Source organism: Macrobrachium nipponense, chromosome 18, assembly GCF_015104395.2.
Source record: "Macrobrachium nipponense isolate FS-2020 chromosome 18, ASM1510439v2, whole genome shotgun sequence".
NCBI lineage: Eukaryota > Metazoa > Arthropoda > Malacostraca > Decapoda > Palaemonidae > Macrobrachium > Macrobrachium nipponense.
This window is the reverse complement of record NC_087211.1, coordinates 58,948,659-58,972,392: the sequence shown is the minus strand read 5'-3', so window position 1 is coordinate 58,972,392 and position 23,734 is coordinate 58,948,659. Positions and strand designations below refer to the sequence as shown.

Below are 23,734 nucleotides of genomic sequence, written 5' to 3'. Positions count from 1 at the left end.
ATGGCGGTAGTTAATAGAAGGGAATTATACCAAGCTAAAAATATATATTACATTTCCCTCGAGATAAACGGATTTGTTGAAGGGAGAAAGACAGTAGAAAACATAGTAATCACTTGCTCTATCTTCCATTTCATTGTGTAGAAATAAATTATTTCCAATTTTTTGCTATATCACGTAAGGGAAAAATTTAGATATAGTTGTAATTCATTTACCTGAAATAAGTCGCATCCGTGGAGGTATATGATCCCTTGTACGGTTATGTGAATTGACTCTTTACCGGTAATAAAAGTCTGTTTTAATTAGATAATCTCGGACAGAAAATTATTGTCATCGGCGTAGAGAAATTCGTAGTGTAAAAGCCAAAGGGAAACGAACAGAATCAGCTCAGTTTAAAATTATTGCCACAACGATTTGTCATTAATAGACGTCCATTTTAAAAAAAATCTAAGATTAAAGATATTTACATCGCTGTAGAGGAATCCACAACAGCAAAAAATAACACGAAAACAAAACTAAATCATCGAGTTATTCTCAATGACGAAAAAGAAATAAAACTAAGCAGTTAGTTGTATTGTCACTGGGACAGTTAGAGAATATACGAAAAACATAAATGGATGTTTATGCGACACGTGAAATTTAGTGGGTTTGCGTATTCCTTGTCAACAGACGGTTTAGGCACTTGACATAAATTTTTACATGGATTGGAAACAGGTCTTTTGTTGCGTGTAAAGAATAGATGGGGAAAATATATATAAGCTCTTCTTTTTCAGCCTTTATTTTTTTAATCAGGAGACAGAAATTTTTATACCCGTTCCTTGGGATGCATTGTTAGTTCAGTTCGGTTTCAATGGTTGGTTACATTTGCTCACTTGTGTTTATAGTTTTGTGTTTATATTGACTAAGAGATGTGAGTGTGGTCATACTACTCTGCATTTGTAAATTGCATTTCTTTTCTTCGTTTTTTTATATCGTGATCTCATCTCCAGACATAAGTTTAGGATGACAATGAAGAGCTTAATGAGAATATGGATGTAAGTTTGTGATTGTTAGTGTGTGTGAATATACTAAAGACTGCAATTAACTCGATTTAGTGAAGGTTGAAACTTTCTTTTTGTATTCAAAACAAAGAACAAGTATTTTGTAGGATATTTTTAAAAACGTTACATTTACAACTTGTCATGTTAAATTAAGTTATTTCATTATTTATAAATAAATTCGGCCTTCGGCAGGAGTAATTGCTAACTGCCCTTTTCATAAGAGTGCTGCGATAACCTGCGCCCCTCCGCCTTCGTTAATTAGTGAATGGCCATTAACTCTTTTGTTTATTTTTTTTTCTCTTCGAGTGTTTGGGTTTGAGTGAGAACCGTGAACGAGATTGCTGCAGCCTGGGACGAGGAGTTCGGACCCTACCTTGATCTCAGACGTAGATCCTAATTTAGCAGCCGTTGATGGACGCCTTTTCTTTTTCTTCATAAGTAATTGTGTCTTTGGAGGATTGTTTCGCTGGTGCTTTGAGCCACCTGCGGTAAATTGTACACTTCTTTGGATCACGGCCCACGTATGCAGGGGTATTATCACCTGCGATAGCCACCTCGCTTGTTACGTCCTGCAAGTGTATGTGTCACTTGCGACCTTCGCTTTGCGTCATTTTCCCCGCCTGAGGATCCCGCGGGAAGACGGTGCTGTCGTTCCGTCCCGGCACTGTTGGAGGTACTATAGCCGTGATCAAAGAGCGTCATCACATCTGCTACGCTGCTCGTCTGTGGACCGAGGGTCCGTTAGGAGGAACGTAGGGAGTCATTACCCAGGTAAAGTTACGATCTTTTCATTATCGTTATGGATATGCTCAGTCCGTTTACCTGGTGTTAATGATACTCCCTCTGATGCTGATGAACGTTCAACCCCTCTCTGTTGTCTAATCCATATATGGATAAGTATTGATACAAGTTATCTCACGGATAGTTAGTGCAGTGTGGAGATATATATATGTATCTGTAAATTATGACCCTCAACATAATTCTTTTATGAACGTGTAGTTAATTATTCATGCATGTGGTTTAATGTGATAGGCGCATTTGTATGCAGCAATGTGTTACGTTTTTATTATTTTGTTATTGGGTTTAGTCTGTAACATTTGTGTGTAGGCAGGTAATTTTAAGGTTTTCTGCCTTTTCATTTCTCCTGACTTCCTTCTGCCTATCTATTTAGTAATAGGATAATGGTTTGTTGATTTTTATGGGCCCGGCTTAATATAGAGCCATACTTTTGATCCGTTTAGTTTTTTTTTGTTAGGGTTTAGATTATTAGCTGTAGGTCAACCTTGGGTATTTAGAGGACTCGGTATATTAGTCCTCCAAGTTATTTTGTAGTCTGTTGGAGTTCATCTTCGTAGCTTTAGGTTACTCCTGATACCAGGTTGAATTTATTTAAGTGAAGTGTAATAAATGTGTTAGGTTTTTCCAGTGTTTTTGTTCTGTCTTCCCTCAATTCACTGAGTTACATAAATAATATACTGCCTACGACTCCTTTAAAAAATTAAAATCTAAAGAACTGAACTACGGCCTACACAGGTCGTAACAAGTGGCGACCGTGACAGGATCGTACGCAGGTGTACTCGGTGTTTGAGGAAGCAGTTCAGCTCTGGAGGGGTGTGACAGTATTTATTGTTGATATTTGATTTTTGGGTCTAGTTCTTTGCTTTCCCCTTCCCCATTAGTATATAATTTTCATTAAAATGGAGGACTTTACTTTTGACCCGTCAGAATTAATTGGGTTCGGCTGACTGTTTAAAATATTTAGGAGTTTTGACAAGGGCTTATTTGGTACGGTGTGCCCGGTGGTTGGAGATCCCTCATAAGTCCTCTGACACTCGGGCCAATTTGTTAAAACTGGTTAAGGAAAAAGTGTCCCTAGGTTGGCTGAGGGCAATGAGGTAGCTAGAGGCCTAGCCAGTGATTTTGAGAGTGGCACTGATCTTTGAGTCGGACCAAGAGGGGTCCATAGTCGATGATGTAAGCGTAAATCCTGGTTTGTCCTGTTCGCTGACCCCCCTGCAGTAAAGGTTATGTATCAAGGTCCGGCCAATTTTTCCAATCACTCCGGCCAGGACTCTTACAAATGTTAATATATCAACTAATCCTTTTTTAGCTGAAGAGGCTGTACCCAACCATGTAGCACCTTCCACTCCTGTATTGGCCCAAGGGCAGGAGGAATTCAATATAATTTGTAAGAGGATTGAGTTATTGAAATTGCAGTTTGAGGAGGACGAGAGGGTCCGGAAACATGAGATTGAGTTGGTCAAGCTTTAAGCTTGAGTTGGCCACGGGTGCCAAAGGGTCCCCTAATCATTTTAGCTCTCCCTATAGCTCATCATCAGAACAAATTTAATATTTCAGCTGCTCTAAAGTTAGTTCCAATTTTTGATGGGGAGGGGGGAGCGTACCAGAATTTTTTAAAGCTTTTGAGAGAGTTGCCACCCGGTTGTCTTGGCCCACAGAAATGTGGACGGTACTCATACAGTGTAGATTGAGGGGCAAGGCACTCCGGGTGTATAATGCATTGGAAGAGGGTCTTGCCAGAGATTATGACAAAGTAAAGGCTTTGGTTCTCAGGGCCTATGATTTGGTCCCTGAGGCCTATCGCCAGAGATTCCGAGCCACTGGCAAGCCCAATTCTATGTCTTATGTTGAGTACGCTCGTCTCAAGGAGGAGCAGTTTGACAACTGGCTGAAAAGTCGTCAAGTTGCTCTTTCTCTTCTTTGAGGGAACTGATGGTACTGGAGGAGTTTAAGAAGGTGTGTAACAAAGAATTGAGGGTTCACCTGGAGGACACTAAAATTTTAACGTTATCCAAGGCGGCCTCAGGGTAGCTGATGAGTTTGTCCTGACCCATCGGGCTGGGTCAGGTAACTTCTCGTCCTCATCCCCTAATAATAATAGTAGTTTGTCTTCTAAGTCAAATAACCCCTTTAAAAATCAGTCTAGTACTCAAAATAGTAGCATGAGCAATCATGTTGGTAGTGGCCTCAGAAATGGACTCGAGTGGTGGGCACACTCCCTGGTTTTTTCTAACCGTGGCAATTCTGGTAAAACCAATCAAGTTAGAGGTAATTGCTTTTGGTGGTGAATAAGCCAGGGCATCGACAAGTTGAATGTAGAGCCAGGAGCCGTTACCTCCAAAAGAATCAAAATAATGCTAATCGGCCTATGCCAATCTCATTAATTTCAAACAATTCTATTTCAGAGAGTAAGAATGGCAAAACTGTTGATCCCCAGGTTAGTAATGAACCAGATGTAGGTAAAGTAAAACCTGTATTGTTGGATTCCACTGGTAATTTTATGACCATTTAACAAATATGTCTACCCAGGAAAATTGAAATCTGAGACCTCTACACTTAAATGTTAAATTCTTGAGGGACACGGGGTCCGCTAGATCTTTGGTGTTGGCAGGGTCCTTGTCTAACTTAGTTCCTTATACTGGAGAATATGTGGTCCTGGGAGGATTTCCCGATACGGTGGTTTCTGCTCCTTTAGTAAGGGTGGAGCTGTCCTTCCCAGGGTATCACAAGGTTACCGAGCTGGCGGTAGTTGAGAGCCTGCCGATACCAGGAATAGACGGAATCCTTGGGAATGATATGTTGAGTGCAGAGGGGCAGGAATTATTTCCTATTGTTTCGGTCTCGGCTTGCCCTGTGGCAATAACTACTCGAGCCTCTGCTAAGCGTGCAGCGGAAGCTGATAATGATGATGACCTAAATTTAAGTAGTTTAGAAGTAGAGGTAGAGAAGCCCGGGCTAGTAGAAGGTAGTAGTAGTAATAGTTCTAGTTTTGGAATATTTAAATTATTGAAACCTGATTGTGACCGTCTCTCTTTTGTACAGGCCCAAAAAGATGAATTTTCATTCGAGTTAGGTAATACGGACGATTTGACCAGGCCTAGGTTTGCTGTTTTGAAAGGATTGTTGTATAGGGTCAGTCGTCCCCCAACTCATCAACTAAATGTGACTTCTTGTTTGAAACAAATAGTTGTACCTACCAAGTTTAGGGAGGCTGTGTTAAGCCTTGCACATGAGGACTCCTTTTCTGGCCACTTAGGCTTAAGTAAAACTTTTTGTAGGTTAAGTAAATGTTTTTGGTGGCCAGGAATGAAGTCTTCGGTGAAGAAATTTGTAAGAACTTGTGAAGTGTGTCAGGTGATGGGTAAGCCCAATCAACCTATTCCCAAGGCCCCTCTTAACCCAATTCCTGCAATTGGAGAACCCTTTGCAGAATTGGTAATTGATGTGGTAGGACCTCTGCCTAGGACGAAGTCAGGGTTTACGCATCTCCTGACCATAATGGATAGAGCATCACGTTTTCCTGAGGCCTTTCCAATGAGGAAAGTAACCTCAAGAGCTGTCTTTGACAAATTAGTGGAATTTTTCTCTAGATATGGACTGCCTTGTAAAATTCAGTCAGATTGCGGCTCGAATTTTACAAGTAGGGTATTTAAGAGTAAGTGTGCTGAACTGGCCATTCAGCACATTACCAGTGTACCCTACCATCCTGAGAGTCAGGGGGTGGTGGAAAAGATTTCACCAGACCCTTAAGTATATATTAAAAAAAATATTGTTATGAGCAAGGAGAGGATTGGGATAAGGGGCTTCCCTTTGCTCTCTTTGCCATAAGGAATTTTCCCAATTCTTCTACCGGCGTTGCTCCCTTTGAATTAATATTTGGGCACAAGGTTCGAGGACCTTTGGAAATCTTCCATGAATTGCTTGAAGCAAAACAGAGAGGAGAGCGTACGGGAGAAGTTGTTAGTGAACTTAAGTCCAAGTTAGCCGTAGCTTGGAAGTATGCCAAAGATAATTTGTCTGCTTCCCTAAAGCTACGATGAAACAAAACTAAATTTGACCAGAAGTCTAAGGTACGATCATTTGAGTCAGGTGACTTAGTAGTTAGTTTTAAGTACAGACCCAGACAACTTCCTTGAACCCAGGTACAAGGGCCCCTGGAAGGTGTTGAGAAAGTTGTCTGAGGTCAATTATGAAGTTGAAGCCCCTGGAACTCGACGTAAATGTAAAATTTTCCACATAAATAGGTTGAAGTCTTACTCTTCTGATAGACGGGATCCTTTGGCATTGTTTTTTGAGCCAGTTATGAGTGTGGTTGCACCTGTGGAGGAAAACTTGGAAGATGTTTTGGACCAGGTGCCTTCAGATGCTCTAGGTAATAACTTACAAAATTTAGGTGTTTTAAAAGAAGGGTTAGAACACCTGGAGGCACCTCAGAAACAAGATATATTAAGCTTAATTATGGAATTTCTGACTTGTTTCAGGACTCTCCAGGAAGGACGAGGTTGCTCCAGCACGATGTGGATGTTGGGGACGCTTCTCCGGTTAAACAAAGCCCATATCGCCTCAGTCCAGAGAAGCGTGCCATTGTGGAAGATGAAATTAAATACATGCTGGAGCACAATCTCATACAACCATCAGTAAGCCCATGGAGTTCTCCTATAGTCTTGGTGAAGAAGCCTGATGGTAAATATCGTATGTGTGTTGACTATAGGAGAGTAAAACTCTGTTACTAAAAATGATTCCTTTCCTCTTCCCCGTATTGACGATTGTCTGGACCTGATAGGTCCTGCTAGGTTCATTACAAAAATTGGATCTGTTAAAGGGGTAGTTGGCAGGTTCCCCTATCTGGCCGTGCCCGTGAAATTTCAGCATTTGTGACACCCTCAGGGCTTTACGAGTGCAAAGTAATGCCCTTTGGGATGAAGAACGCTGCCTGTACTTTCCAGCGTCTGATGAACAGGGTGATTTGTGGCCTGGAAGGTACAGAAATCTATATAGATGACTTGGTGGTACACAGCAATGACTGGCGGACCCACCTGGTAAGATTAAGAAAAGTTTTTGAGGCACTTAGGGCCGCCGGTCTTGTTGTGAATCTTGGTAAATGTGACTTTGGGAAAGCTAAAGTTAGTTATTTGGGTCACGAGATTGGCTTGGGTAAAGTGGCTCCTAAGCAAGCCAATCTCGAGGCCATAGTTGCTTTGAAGAGACCGTGTAATGTCAGAGAGGTTCGTAAAGTGCTAGGTATGTTGGGATATTACCGTAGGTTTGTCCGAAACTTCTCTGACCTTGCACAGCCTCTAACTAATTTATTGAAAAAAGGGCAAAAATTTATTTGGTCTTCTCGATGCGAAGAAGCATTTTTAAAACTTAAGATGTTACTCGTGTCTAATCCAATATTGGTTTCTCCCAATTTTCAGAAACCATTCATCATAGCCGTTGATGCCAGTGACGTAGGAATTGGGGAGTCCTTTTTCAAAGGAGTGATGATGGTGAAGTACGCCCCGTATCTTACTACAGCCGTAAGTTACTGGAGGCGGAAAGAAAGTACTCCACCATTGAGAAGGAGGCTCTGGCATTGTGCGGACATTGGTCAATTTTAACCATATGTAACCAACTTTTCGTTCCCCATAGAGATTTGGACCGACCACAATCCGTTGGTATTCATTGAACGTATGAAGGGATCAAACCAGAGGATTCTTCGTTGGGCCCTTCAGCTACAAGAGTTCAATTTAATTATAATACACATTAAAGGGGTGGATAACTGCATCCCGGATGCTCTCTCACGTATCTAAGTTTTGGGCCTCTCCCTCTGTTTCTTAGGGCCCTCTCCGTATTCCTGGTTGCATGTGTTGAGGTTACATCCATGTCTCGAGGTATGTATATATTTAGTTCGGGTAAAAGGTTTGTGCTCTTGTAAATTGTTCCAGGACCTGGGTTGGTGTGGATAATTCTAGTTTTTTTTCCCCTCTTTGTATGCTTACTAAAATTTATTGTTGACAGGTATAGGATTGAATTTCTCTCCAAATGTTTGGTGATGTATTTATAACTTGCTATGTTCTTGTCCTTTTGTTTAGGTTTAAGATGTTTTTTACCTTGTCATTGGTTTATTTTTACTGTAGAATCTAGGTTTAAGACTCGTTATTTTTTTTTTTTTGCTTTGGTTTAAGATATTTTATCTTATCAGTGGTTTACAGTAGCATTAGAATGTACCCTTAATTTTTTTTTTCTTTTTGTGGCCCTGCATTTTCTGATGTTTTGTCCAGCCATGTGGCTTATCATAAAAAAAAATTTTGCATTTAGTGAATGAAAATTATTTTTCTTTTGGGAGGAAGGTGTCATGTTAAATTAAGTTATTTCATTATTTATAAATAAATTCGGCCTTCGGCAGGAGTAATTGCTAACTGCCCTTTTCATAAGAGTGCTGCGATAACCTGCGCCCCTCCGCCTTCGTTAATTAGTGAATGGCCATTAACTCTTTTGTTTATTTTTTTTTTCTCTTCGAGTGTTTGGGTTTGAGTGAGAACCGTGAACGAGATTGCTGCAGCCTGGACGAGGAGTTCGGACCCTACCTTGATCTCAGACGTAGATCCTAATTTAGCAGCCGTTGATGGACGCCTTTTCTTTTTCTTCATAAGTAATTGTGTCTTTGGAGGATTGTTTCGCTGGTGTCTTTGAGCCACCTGCGGTAAATTGTACACTTCTTTGGATCACCGGCCCACGTATGCAGGGGTATTATCACCTGCGAATAGCCACTCGCTTGTTACGTCCTGCAAGTGTATGTGTCACTTGCGACCTTCGCTTTGCGTCATTTTCCCCGCCTGAGGATCCCGCGGGAAGACGGTGCTGTCGTTCCGTCCCGGCACTGTTGGAGGTACTATAGCCGTGATCAAAGAGCGTCATCACATCTGCTACGCTGCTCGTCTGTGGACCGAGGGTCCGTTAGGAGGAACGTAGGGAGTCATTACCCAGGTAAAGTTACGATCTTTTCATTATCGTTATGGATATGCTCAGTCCGTTTACCTGGTGTTAATGATACTCCCTCTGATGCTGATGAACGTTAACAAACCCCGCTATGTTGTCTTAATCCATATATGGATAAGTATTGAATACAAGTTATCTCACGGATAGTTAGTGCAGTGTGGAGATATATATATGATCTGTAAATTATGACCCTCAACATATTCTTTTATGAACGTGTAGTTAATTATTCATGCATGTGGTTTAATGTGATAGGCGCATTTGTATGCAGCAATGTGTTACGTTTTATTTTATTTTGTTATTGGGTTTAGTCTGTAACATTTGTGTGTAGGCAGGTAATTTTTAAGGTTTTCTGCCTTTTCATTTCTCCTGACTTCCTTCTGCCTATCTATTTAGTAATAGGATAATGGTTTGTTGATTTTTATGGGCCCGGCTTAATATATGAGCCATACTTTTGATCCGTTTAGTTTTTTTTTGTTAGGTTTAGATTATTAGCTGTAGGTCAACCTTGGGTATTTAGAGGACTCGGTATATTAGTCCTCCAAGTTATTTTGTAGTCTGTTGGAGTTCATCTTCGTAGCTTTAGGTTACTCCTGATACCAGGTTGAATTTATTTAAGTGAAGTGTAATAAATGTTGTTAGGTTTTTCCAGTGTTTTTGTTCTGTCTTCCCTCAATTCACTGAGTTACATAAATAATATACTGCCTACGACTCCTTTAAAAAATTAAAATCTAAAGAACCTGAACTACGGCCTACACAGGTCGTAACACAACTTTATTCTAATTCTATATAATGAGGCTTTACAATCGTCTCTCTTTGGATAAGACTTTATTGACCCACCGACTTTTATTAGATAAACATCATGTTGATACTACTATACTGATAAGTCATCTCCCATTTAATTTATTCTTTGCCAAAAGTACTAAGAATACGTGTCTTTAGGTATGCATTAATTACAAATAAAATCTACACGTATTTCTTGCTTGTCCGAGATCTCAGTATATGTGTTTTATGCTTCACAAGATATAAAATCGCGATAAAAGAATTTTGGTTCCTTTTAGTAGTGAAATTGCTGAGACATCGACCATTTAAATTCGTATCTAGGTATAGACCCATAATTTCAAGTTTTCCTGCAAATGGATTTCTTAAATGTATAAGGCATGATAACATGATTTTAAGCATTTGATTCCTTGAAGAACATTATACATTTATGTACGGGTATTAACAAACATTGCAAAAGGAAAGGTTGAACGTACAGCAGCACCAAATTAAACAAACAGCTTCCATTTATGCTTTTATCCTTGATTTACAATGAACATTTTAAGCTACATTGCATTCTGCTTCCCAATCACTGTTCTACCACAGTACAATAAATCCAAGCAAAGCCATTGGCAGTATTTTACCCAACACTATATTGAAATGGACTCGGCCTTCATGTGAGTAGGGCAGAGAGAGAGAGAGAGAGGAGAGAGAGAGAGAGAGAGAGAGAGAATCAATTTATCTACAGAGACAAAATCAATGGGAGCCAGTTATATTAATGTACACGGATGATATCCTTTGGGGCAAAAGGAAAAGAAAAAAACTCTAGGGTAATTCTACTCCTCTTAAAGAAGGACTAGGAAATATGCATTCCAGTTAATTATACAGACCTGGAAGATTTCATTCGAGGAAGGAAATAAATCCGCCATATCGTAGGGATAAAAATCTCGTGTTCAGGTCACAATGCCACGGAAACTGGAAACATCCCTTAAGGAGTGAAAAAGAGAAATTGGATCTCAAGAATGGAATTAACAACAGTCGGAGGTGTAAATGCCGACGGGGAAAGCTTCAGCATACGGAATAAATAAAATATCAAATCAAGATAGATGAAGGAAAAAAGAAATAGGTTCTGAAGCTATTCTACCGTCGCGATGGAGTCTTTTAAGGAAGAGAGGAAACCTCTTTTAAGGAAGAGAGGAAACTTGTTTCAGGAAAGAGAGGAAACCTCTTTTAAGGAAGAGAGGAAAGTTGTTTCAGGAAAGAGGGGAAACTTCTTTTAAGGAAAAGAGGAAACTTGTTCCAGGAAAGAGAGGAAACTTCTTTTAGGGAAGAGAGGAAACCTCTTTCAAGGAATATAGGAAGCTAGTTTAAGTAAGAGATGATATTTGTTTTAATTAAGTGAGGAAACTTCTTTCAAGGAAGAAAGGAAACTTCTTTCAAGGAATAGAGGAAACTTTATTTTTTAAAGAGGTGAAACTTGTTTTGAAGAAAAGAGAAAACTTCTGTTTAGAAAGAGAGGAAACTTCTTGTAAGGAAGAGATGAAACTTTTTAAAGGAAGATAGGAAACTTGTTTCAAGGAAGAGAATAAACTTCTAAGAAAAAGAGGAAACGCCTTATAGGAAGAGAGGAAACTTTTGTAAGGAAGAGATGAAACTTCTTTTAAGGAAGAGAGGAAGCTTCTTTCAAGGAAGAGAGAAAACTTCTTTTAAGGAAGAGAGGAAACTTCTTTCAAGAAAACAAAGAAGAACTTCTTTTAAGGAAGAGAGGAAACTTCTTTCAAGGAAGAGAGAAAACTTCTTTTAAGGAAGAGAGGAAACTTCTTTCAAGGAAGAAAGAAAACTTTTTTTAAGGAAGAGAGGAAACTTCTTTCAAGGAAGAGAGGAAACGTTTTTTACGGGGTTAAGTTCAAAATTTCGGGTTCTTTAATAAAAGTTAGTTTAAATAAAATCATCTGGATTTTAAGTTATTTACATCGACTTAGTGAAATTCACAAAGAGAAAATAAAAGGATAAATAATAAAACAGATATTCCAGTGAAATTCACAACGAGAAAATAAAAGGATAAATAATAAGAAAAATATTCCTACACGATTTCGCTAAAGGGTAAAAGTAAAAAAGAAAAAAAGATATGGAAAAAAGAGAGCAGTTTGTTGTACCGTCACCAGGACAGTTAGAGAATGAACGTAAAACATGAATGGGTATTTATGGGAGCCGTGAAATTTAGTGGGTTTATTCCTTGTCAGCAGACGGTTTAGGCACTAACATAAATTTTTACGTGGATTGAAAGCGGGCCTTCTATTCCATGTAAAGACTGAATTGGGAAAATATATATATGTTGTTCTTTTTTTCCTTTTTGTTTAGCTTTTTCTATGCAAGAGATACGAATTTTTATAGCTGTTCCTTGGGATATATTGTTAGTGTTCAGTTCGGTTTTATTGGTTGATCACATTTATTCACTTTTATTTTCTGCCAAAAGATATGGATATAACATTGTCCTCTTTTGCTGTGCATCTCTATAATAGGTTTATTTATTCTATTGTTTGCTACGGTAATCCAATCTGCTGACGTCCGTTTAGATCGAGAAGAGCTGATGGACATATTACACTTTTTATCCATAAAGATAGTTTTAAATACTGTAGAGCTGTTATTAAATTTTGCTTTGATTAACTATAAAGTCTTCTATTTAGAAAAGTGATGATATATTTAGTATTAATGTATTTATGTATGAGATGTGTGTGTGTCTAATTCAATTCTATATATATATATATATATATATATATATATATATATATATATATATATATATATATATATATATATATTATGATTTGCAGCCGAAATTATTAAATTTTGGCCTAGTTGTAGCATTTGCTAATGGGGCTGCAAAGCATACAAAAAACAAGGAAAAGGAGATTTTAAGGTCATTAGAGAGATGCCCTGAGTAAGTAAATATGAATTTTTTTACAATCCATAGAATAAATTTAACAGCAAGGATTACATGGCATCTCTCAATTTAATAGAGTCAGTGAACCGAGGAAAAATACTCTTCAACGGGAAAATTTATTCCCACAGATAATTAAGTTACTCTTGACTGCAAGGTTCGTTGGTTTGGAAACCATGCAACTTGCGTTAGGAAAGACATTTCACTAAGCACGTATGCGGGACATCGGCTCTTGTAGGGCAGAAAGATGTCTGACGAGTATGAATTGCCTCAATAGACCAATCATGAGGACATTATTACAAAAACAAGGTATGAGGATTTTATATATATCACTGTCAAAAGGAGGAGTATTTCATTAATTCACCAAGTTCAAAGGGACACTTGACATCATTTCCCTGCACTTGTAGATAACGAGGAAAAGGATGATAAAAGATGAAAAGTTCCAGATAAGGAATAAAACTTAAGGGCAGACTCCTCTCTTATCCCAGACGTCCTACCTTATGCAAATTGTTTATGCTTTAGCAAAGCATGAGTGGCCTCTTCCTTCCTGCAGCAGAATTGGGGATGCTAGTTCAATGTGCTTAACTTTCGGTCGTCAATGGAGAGAGTTTGGGGGCAGCCCTTGGGAAGCTCTGTTAGCGTAGGAAGAGACCTTCCTTCCTATGGTGGCTTGCCTGGGACTGACTTGCTTGTCTTCAGACAACAATTTCGATCTCGCCGACGGGATGCCTTCTGGCTATTTTCTCCCTGATACAGCTACTGCAAACAATGGGGGTCCACGGCCAGAAAAGAGTACAGGAATTTGGGGAAAAGGTGCAGTCCAGAGATCAGCCAGGTGTTCTCTCTGGGGGATAATCAAAACAGGGGGAACTTGGGCTCAACTTATCATCCCATAAAAGTACCATTGTACTCTATAATTGCATTTGGTTATTTGTTACGACCTTATTTACGGCCGTAATTTCAAAGGTTCTTGTCTTTACTCAGAATTTGCGGTCAGTAAAAATGCAACACAGCAACTTAGGAACAAAAGGACAAACACCTCAACAAAAGTTACAATATTTTTTTCCACAAGAAAAAAGGTAATGATTGGCAAAAATAATAATCCAAATGAATATATAAAACAAGGGAAACCCAACCTTAAGATCTTTAAAAGATCACCTAAAACTAAATTAAACCCTAAACCAAGAAATAGGAAATAATAAATATGAAACTTCAGGCAGGTACCTTTCAAATTGCTGGCCAGATATATCTAACCTAAGAAACTGAGTTAGTTAGAAGGAAGCAAGAGAAAATAAGAGGGTAAACTTAAAATTATTTCTACCTAACACATGCAAACTAACTTAGATGCTAAACTTAAGTTAATACACAATACATTACAAAAATAACCTTACAAATTGATTGAAAGGAAAGGCTTGGTGAATCATCTTCTCAGGTCATACAAGATCCAGAAGACCCTACTGCAAACAAGGGCGTGCAAATCTACAGGTACCCAGCGATCCACGATCGTCTTAATAGTTATAAAAACATCTCATACCTGTAGAAAGCCGCCCTACTTGTCTCCACGAGTTCCAAGAACTCACTAACGCTGATGCAGAGGTCAACCGGGCCAAGGTGCAATGCCTGCAGGCTAACCAAAATACCACGGGAACACCGAGGGTGGTAGCCTCCGAGAATCCGGGACGTCAACTGATCTCGCACGCCACAGTAGATACAAGGTCTAAAGACCTTGAGTAGATACGGGCCAACTAGTTCGGAATCCTTCCGACGAACGAGGGAAGGGGCGTGGCTGAATAATGCCGCGGGTGACAAACACCAGCGACCACACACAAGGGAGCGAAGGATTAAAGAAGCCGTGATCCAAATCTCCGTACAAAACTGCAGAGGTGACCAAAGATTAAGTGGCAAAGCGTCAGGCTGTGAGGAGGAACTCGAACTAACTCTGTCACGTATCACCACCCTTACGATCAAGCCTTCCACTCGAGTCAACACAGCTCATAGGAGAGAAAAACAACGATCGTTAATAAGGCACTTCAGTGGTTCACTAATACCGGGGGAGAAGTTGGTAAACAAAGCAAAACTGCGAAGTCATATGACTCCCTTACAGAGTTCATCAAACTAAGAAAAGCTTAAATATACGAAAAACGACGCTAGCTTATTAATAAACTTAAAACTAAAAAAAAAAAGATCAAAAGGTTGGAAAAGTATTAACAACTTATTATTAAATTATAATGAATTTACTTTAATCTAATATTATTCAAAACTGAAAATGTTCAGTATATATATATATATATATATATATATATATATATATATATATATATATATATAATATATATATATATATATATATATATATATATATATATATATATATATATATATATATATATATATAGCTGGTGTGTATCCTCCACCTCTGCGGCGTGTTTAGTAAAAGGCCGTTGGGGATTGCCGTCAAAACATAAACAGAAGACTAAATATCAAAGATAATGAACCCAAAGAAAGATTGGGAATTTTCCCCTGTGACTATATTACTGGCCACCAGACGTTAATGCGACTTTTTCCTTTTATTTAAAATTGATTTGTTTTATGTGAATTTTTTTTTTCCCTGTGACTTTATTACCGTCCACTCTAGGCTACGGTTCCACCAAATCCGTCATGTGCGTCCCACACTTCCAAAGCGGCCTGTTTCCTTGTGTAAGCATGTCCGTCTTCTGCGTGTGTGGTCCTACCAGACAAACAAGACAAGAGGACAGTTCGGCAGCACTGGCCGTCATGGAGGGAGTGTGTGTGAGTGAGCTTTTGGAATGACTCACTGTCAACCAAATTAGAAGTTTCGGAGGAGAAGAAGCTTGACACAAAGTTAGACAGAGGAAACACCGGAGAATATCATACACTTTTTCATAAGATTCGGCAGAAGCCAGACAAGTGTTTTTAATATTGTAGAAGGTCGCTGGAAACCTTTGACGTGATTCACGAGGGCGTTCGGTCTCGGATATCAAAATTTGACACTAGTCTCAGGCGAGCAATATCAACGGAGGAGAGACTTGTAGTAAATCTATATAAGAATTATTAATTCCGAAATCCGTAATTTATTTTGCTCCATAATAAACATACACAAACAAACAAGCAAATACACACACACATATCCAAAGCGGGTCAAGGAGAGGCACTATCCATATGCATTTTATTACAATAATATTATATGCCGACGTTTCAAACGTCGGCATATTATTATAATATAAAATGCATTTGTATAGTGCCTTTCCCTGACCCGCCTTGGATTATGCATACACACACACACACACACACACACACACACACACACACACACACACACACACACATATATATATATATATATATATATATATATATATATATATATATATATATATATATATGTATGAATGTATGTATGTATCTGAATGATCACTAGATATTAAGCAGTGCAAGAATGCATCTTTCTTAATGTAGGTCTAGGTTATTACTTCTGAAACAAAAGTATTTGCGTAAATTAAATAGAAAAGAAACTACTTGAATCCTGTATCATAAACACAACAGATTATCACATTTGAATATAACTAATTCGTCTTTCATGTGGACCACTGCTCGAAGACGCACGTCCACTTGTAGCTAAAAACAAAATGTGTTCTTTCTTGGGCTTGCAGACCGTTAACGCATATGGCGCCACCCGTGCGCCGTGTGGGGCCACTCGTATTCGAATTTTGGCAGTTGTTTATTTGTTTATATGGTGTTTTTACGTTGCATGGAACCAGTGGTTATTCAGCAACGGGACCAACGGCTTTACGCGACTTCCGAACCACGTCGAGAGTGAACTTCTATCACCAGAAATATACATCTCTCACTCCTCAGTGGAATGGCAGTTGATCGAAACGTACGTAGACGTACAAAACGCTTTAGAAGTGTGGACCGCAGCCTAACATTATATCCCAAGGATCTACAATAAAAGGTCCTATCTCTTGAAAGGATAAATGCGGGAATAAAGTGAGCGTATACATGATTTCTCCATGTACTCCTTCCATGCAACGATAGATCTGTTTTCAATCCACGTGAAAATTTATGTTAGTTCCAAAACCGTCCGCTGACAAGGAATAAATCCACTAAATTTCACGTGTCCCATAAATATCCATTCATGTTTACGTTCATTCTCTAACTGTCCCAGTAACAATACTTGCTGCTCTCTTTATTTCCTTAACTTTTAACGCAATCGTGTGCCTCAGTGGGAATAATTTTAGATTTTGTTAATTTGGATATTTTCCTTTTATTTTGTTGTTGTAAATTTCTGAACGTCGATGTAAATAAACTCAATCCCAGATTATTATATTCAAATTCACTTTTGTTAGTGACTACAAAACAAATTTTTTTTTTTTTCAACCTAATCACATACCTTCACAGATGTAGCTGGATGTCGGTATAATTGGCACTATTCCAGTTTTTTCCCTTTTAAGAGATGACGTTAACGCCAATGAAAGTAATTTAATCTGAAGTTGATTTCATTCAGTCAGTATAATGAATGATACTGCAGATGAAAAAAAAAACGGTTTGCCTCTTATTTTTACCCTTGATAAACCGGTTTATCTCGGAGGAAATTATATAAGTTACAGTAAATATATGAAATCCAGAGAAAATTTGATCCCCAAGGGCTACTACTGAACATGGTGAAACAGTGGTTCATCTACACTGGGTCGTCGTGTTGGTACTTGCCCCTGGGGTGTCAAATTTGTTCTCTCACCCCACCCCACCCCACCCCCGGTAGTACTAGCCATTAGGGGATCAAATGTCCCTAAGTGCATTTGAACCCTCAGCATCTGTAGTAATGTGAGTATGTAAATACCTACGTATGCATAAATGTATAACTATTTTAAGGAATCGGAGATAAAAAATCATCTTATCATACTTCATATGAAAAGAAATACACTTGAAGCAAATCTTAGAATTATGTAAGGGTCATGGAACGGTTTTTTTATTCTAATTAAGATGAAATCGCTGTATTGCCGTTTCATATCTTGTAAAACATAAACCAAATATATATCTATATATATATATATATATATATAATATATATATATATATAATATATGAATAATTATCACATCGAACCGTGATCCATTTATATATCAATCAGCTATCAAATGTCCTTTAATATCTAAATTCACTTTACCTCCCAAATGATATATTTTCATATAGTACCGAAGGGGAATTTTTTAATTGATAATAATTTCGTCCCCCCATGGGATCGAACCACCGTCCAAGTGGACGGGGACGAAATCAGGACCGTCAGTGACGCTATCCAATCAGCGTCACTGTTGGCTGATTGGATAGCGTCACTGACGGTCCTGATTTCGTCCCCGTCCACTTGGACGGTGGTTCGATCCCGATGGTGGGGGGACGAAATTATTATCAATTAAAAAATTCCCCTTCGGTACATATATGAAAATATATCATTTGGGAGGTAAAGTGAATTTAGATATTAAAGGACATTTGTAGCTTGAATTGATATATATATCTATATATATATATATATATATATATATATATAGATGCTATATATAAATAAATATATATAATGTGTGTGCATGTGAGCGTGCGTGCGTTCATGCTGTGCTTGAGTATGTGTTAAGGTTTATACTTTTATAACAGAGCTCTACTGCTAAGAAGAAATTTTCCTAATATTAGCGGGTGCTAGAGTCGTTTCTCTTTAAAAATTATGGCTATTTCCATATACTTTTGTTTTTTTTTTCAATGGAGTGTGGCATAGTATGGCTATATATATATTTAATATATACTATATCTATAATATTATTATATAATATATATAATATATATAGACTATATATGTGTGTGTGTGTGTGTGTGTGTGTGTGTAAATATATATAGATATATATATATATATATATATATATATATATATATATATATATATATATATATATATATATATATATATATATATATATATATATATATATATATATATATATATATATATATATATATATATATATATATATATATAGCTTGATGATGAATAATAGTGCCAAGACTAGGGGAAGAACATTCTTTAGTATTACGAGCTTTCGAGGTTTAAAACCTCATCTTCAGGCTGAAAAAATGACAAGGATGAGAAATCACTAAAAATTACATTAAAATAAATTGTCTGATTAAAAGCTTCAGTACATAAATAAAACGAACAACACATACAAACTAAAAATTAAAAATTACGAAAAAACTAAAACAAAACGCAAGTCATACAAAAACAGAAATAAAAATGAAAATAATATGAAAGGTAAACAAACTACCCTCAAAAATAAAATGGCTAACGACCCACTTTGTGTACCTACTATGAAACTATATGATAGCTAGTTGAATACCGGACGAGTTGTTGTTTAATTCCGGTTTCATTTTCTTAATAAACAGCGACTCTGAAATTAAAAGGTCCAGTCTATTTGAAGCAAAAAGACAGTACTCTAAAATCTAGGTGAGTGAAAGGATGGTCCTGTGCTAAACTGTGATCCCTTATGGCAGAAAATGGTGGTTTAGAAAGAGGAAACCTAGTTCTAACGGAGAGACCTCTGTGTTCCAAAATTCTGTGTTTAAGCCAGCGGGAACTGGATCCCACGTATCGCAGACCACACTGCGAACAAGTAAACAAGTAAACGACACTCGAATTAAGGTCCACAGGAAGAGCAGGCTTCTCCCTCAAAAGTGATCCTACAGTAAAAGGGTTAGTAAAAACAAATCTGAAACTAACTTGAGGAAAACTATGCTTAAGTATTTCTTGCAACTTTTTTCGTACCAAGTACCTACTATGACCAAGGAAAGGCAATTTAATATACTTTTCATCTTTACTAGCAGTACTGTACACCGGTCTGGGACAAAATTTCTCATGTAGAAAATTTTTCAGAACTTTGTAAAAGACAAATACGGGATAAGAATTTTCGGAAAAATAATTCTGGAGGAAGACCATGTCTTGATGAAATAAATTAAAATCACAACAGACATTGTAAGCTCTATTTATCATAGTACGTATTGAATTAAGTTTAAACAACTTTGGTGAAAAACTAAGATAATTCAATCCCAAGCCAGTAAAAGTACTTTTCCTATAAACGGAAGTCTCAAATTTACCTCTATTTCTGTGTACCTGAACATCTAAAAATGACAACATATTATCCTGTTCTGTCTCACAAGTAAAAGAAATATTAGGATGACGAGAATTAAAATATTCAAAAAATAAATCCACGTGTGAACGTTCCCTAAACACAAGGAAAGTGTCATCCACGTACCTACGATAATAAGAAGGGTTTGAAAGCAACAGGGCATTCAGACATCCAAATCTTTTCACAATAACCCATGAAACAATCTGCATATACAGGTCCAAGGGAATTTCCCATAGCAACTCCATCTATTTGATTATATAATTTACCATCAAAAGTAAAAATGCCATCAGTTGTAGCCAATTGTAATAACTTTCGCAAATCTATTTTACTAAGTCCAAAGTTGTTATGTGGTTTTCACATATATTATTAAGAATAATGTCAGTTGTTTCTTTTAATGGGATATTTGTGAAAAGAGAGGTTACATCAAAACTAGCCATTACAACATCTTGGTTAAAATCGAAAGAACACAATTCTTTGACAAACTTGGAAGAATTTGGGACATTAAACTCACTAAAAGTTAAAGGTTTTAAAACTGGAACAAGAAACTTTGATAAGTAATAGTTAAAAGTGCCAATTGAGGATATAATAGGTCTCAACGGGTTTCCTTTTTATGAACCTTAGGTAGACCATACATATAACCCGGCTTTAACCCTGAAGCATATAAATTACTATATGTAACTTCCCCAATCTTATCTCTCAAACTTCTTAACATCTTATTTAATTTGTCTTCTAATTTCAAAATGTGACCCGCAATATCTACATTCAACATCCTAAATTTTGTATTATCAGAGAGTATTTCATTCATTTTATCTAAATAATCAGACCTATTCATCAATACAACACCCCTGCCTTTATCTGGCTTTGTAATAACAATACTATCATCGTTCTTAAGATTACGTAAAATATTGATTCTGTCTTTATTTAACTGATTGTCACCCTCCTTTCTACGATTAAAGTTTTTAAAAGACTCATTTGCAATTACTGAAATTTTGTTAAAAATTGAAATAAGGGTTTCACTACCACAAATGTCACTATTTCTTAAAGTTGAACATAGTTTTTCAAAACTTAAAAAATACTTGAAGAAATTGAATTTCATGGGAGTCAAGGCAAACTGAAGACCAAGAGAAAGGACATCCTTTTCCTCTTTTGTTAAATTTCTGTTAGAAAGATTAAAAATTACTTTACTGCTATCTATTTTCTTACTAACGTCAATACCAAGATTTCTCAACTTTCTGCTGTGTGTAAGCCTAACATCTGTCAATTTCTTATCAACATTGGAATCCAAAATAGAAGACAGGCAATTGTAGTCCAAAAAAGAAAGTTGTTTAAACTTAATTCAATACGTACTATGATAAATAGAGCTTACAATGTCTGTTGTGATTTTAATTTATTTCATCAAGACATGGTCTTCCTCCAGAATTATTTTTCCGAAAATTCTTATCCCGTATTTGTCTTTTACAAAGTTCTGAAAAATTTTCTACATGAGAAATTTTGTCCCAGACCGGTGTACAGTACTGCTAGTAAAGATGTAAAGTATATTAAATTGCCTTTCCTTGGTCATAGTAGGTACTTGGTACGAAAAAAGTTGCAAGAAATACTTAAGCATAGTTTTCCTCAAGTTAGTTTCAGATTTGTTTTTACTAACCCTTTTACTGTAGGATCACTTTTGAGGGAGAAGCCTGCTCTTCCTGTGGACCTTAATTCGAGTGTCGTTTACTTGTTTACTTGTTCGCAGTGTGGTCTGCGATACGTGGGATCCAGTTCCCGCTGGCTTAAACACAGAATTTTGGAACACAGAGGTCTCTCCGTTAGAACTAGGTTTCCTCTTTCTAAACCACCATTTTCTGCCATAAGGGATCACAGTTTAGCACAGGACCATCCTTTCACTCACCTAGATTTTAGAGTACTGTCTTTTTGCTCAAATAGACTGGACCTTTTAATTTCAGAGTCGCTGTTTATTAAGAAAATGAAACCGGAGTTAAACAACAACTCGTCCGGTATTCAACTAGCTATCATATACTTTCATAGTAGATACACAAAGTGGGTCGTTTAGCTTTTATTTTTGAGGGTAGTTTGTTTACCTTTCATATTATTTCATTTTTATTTCTGTTTTTGTATGACTTGCGTTTTGTTTTAGTTTTTTCGTAATTTTTAATTTTTAGTTTGTATGTGTTGTTCGTTTTATTTTATGTTTTTACTGAAGCTTTTAATCAGACAATTTATTTTAATGTAATTTTTAGTGATTTCTCATCCTTGTCATTTTTTCAGCCTGAAGATGAGGTTTTAAACCTCGAAAGCTCGTAATACTAAAGAATGTTCTTCCTAGTCTTGGCACTATTATTCATCATCAAGCTAAGATTTTCAAGTAGCCGCCCAATTACTGAGACTATATATAGATATATATATATAGTATATATATATATTATATATATATATAGTATATATATATATTATAATATATATTATATATATATATACATATATCTATACTATATACATATATATATATATATATATATATATATATATATATATATATATATATATATCGTGCAGTTAAACCTCAAAAGTTCAAGCGAAGAGGCAATATGTTAAATACCTTAAAACAGCTCACGTTGTATTTAAATTAATGATTTATATATTTTTCTATTCATATTTTAATAATAAATCATTATTCCCTGAAACCGATGAATTCTGGTCTTCTAAATATTTATTAACCAGCGCAGAGTCCCAGTGTTAAATGAACATGGTACAGAGAGAGAGTGATATATGTTAACACACGTAAATGGACGACACACAATGTGAATAGTACATTGTTTATTACAATGAAATATGGAAATTATTGTTACAAAAGGCCTAGGGATGAAAGTGGCGGTCGTTAATTGAAAAAGTGTGTTTTCTGTTTGACGGTATTCGTTGTTATTCAGTGTACTTTCCATGAACAAAGCAGTGAGTAAACGAAACAAATTTTTTTTTTTTTTAAACCAGTGGATAGGTAAATATTTTAAATGCAAAACGAAGAAAGAACATCTAATTTTGTTGTTTTAAGTTATATTTATTTATTAATGATAAAAATATAGTCAGGAGTGATACAAATAGTCACCTTAAGAGTGTGGAACGCCCATACTATTACTATTTGCAGATATCTGGGTTATAATTAAATTCATCTTTGCTGAATAGTATTGCTTAATTTCCTCGAAGCATTTTGGTGAAAGAGCACAGTTAATGGATTACAGGGGATTAGAGGATACTTTCCAGTGAGAAGTAAAAAAAAACAATCTCAAAGTATGAAAGTCACTACAGAAATCAGGAACCTGATTAAGATTACAATGATGGAAACCAGGGACGCTATTAAGGTATTTATTCAACTTAATTTTATCCTAATCCGGCTATTTTCGGGTAAAAATAAACTATTCAAATGGAGAAGAAAAATCAAAACTATATACACTTTAAAGCTTTCTATTGGAGTTAGAAAGTAACTTCTTTTTTTTTTTTAAAGTAAAAGCTATTAAAAAGCAAAATTGAATCAACGACCATTCACTAAACTCATACACAAAATTCTCGTGCCATTGTGGCTTTGGTGGTCATCCTGGTTAGCTTTCAAAATAGGAAGTGAATGATCACCACTTGAGCGAGACTTATCGCGAACGATTTAAACAATTCTTTGTAATACTATATATATGTATATATACAGATATACATACATACATACATACATTTTGGGTGTATTCCCTTCTCGTGACATTGTAAAACACAACTGAAATACGTCAGCAGAGAAAAGTCAAACGCAAATTCATTCTTGACGATAGTAACTAAAAAATGAAAGGATAAATGATTCATCACATAACCATAAAAACTGAGAACCCACAAAAGTTCCCATACTCCCGGGACGTTTTATTATTGGATAACGCATTAAGGGTCACCGAAATGGGCTTTTCTAACATACTTTGCACTAAATCTCTCCTTTTCTTCTCGTTGTGATAGTTGCCCAGAATAACCACCAATCCCAAGATGGTATAAGAACTTTTCTGGATGAG

At 36.7% G+C, this 23,734-nt stretch overlaps 1 long non-coding RNA gene across 1 annotated transcript; it reads left to right on the top strand.

The window, feature by feature from the left end:
• Positions 1-1,175: 1,175 nt before the first annotated feature.
• LOC135196763 (uncharacterized) lies at positions 1,176-7,301 on the top strand. The gene is made up of 3 exons (XR_010310462.1): positions 1,176-1,808; positions 6,320-6,521; positions 7,256-7,301. It is a non-coding gene; the product is annotated as an uncharacterized LOC135196763 (long non-coding RNA).
• Positions 7,302-23,734: the final 16,433 nt, after the last annotated feature.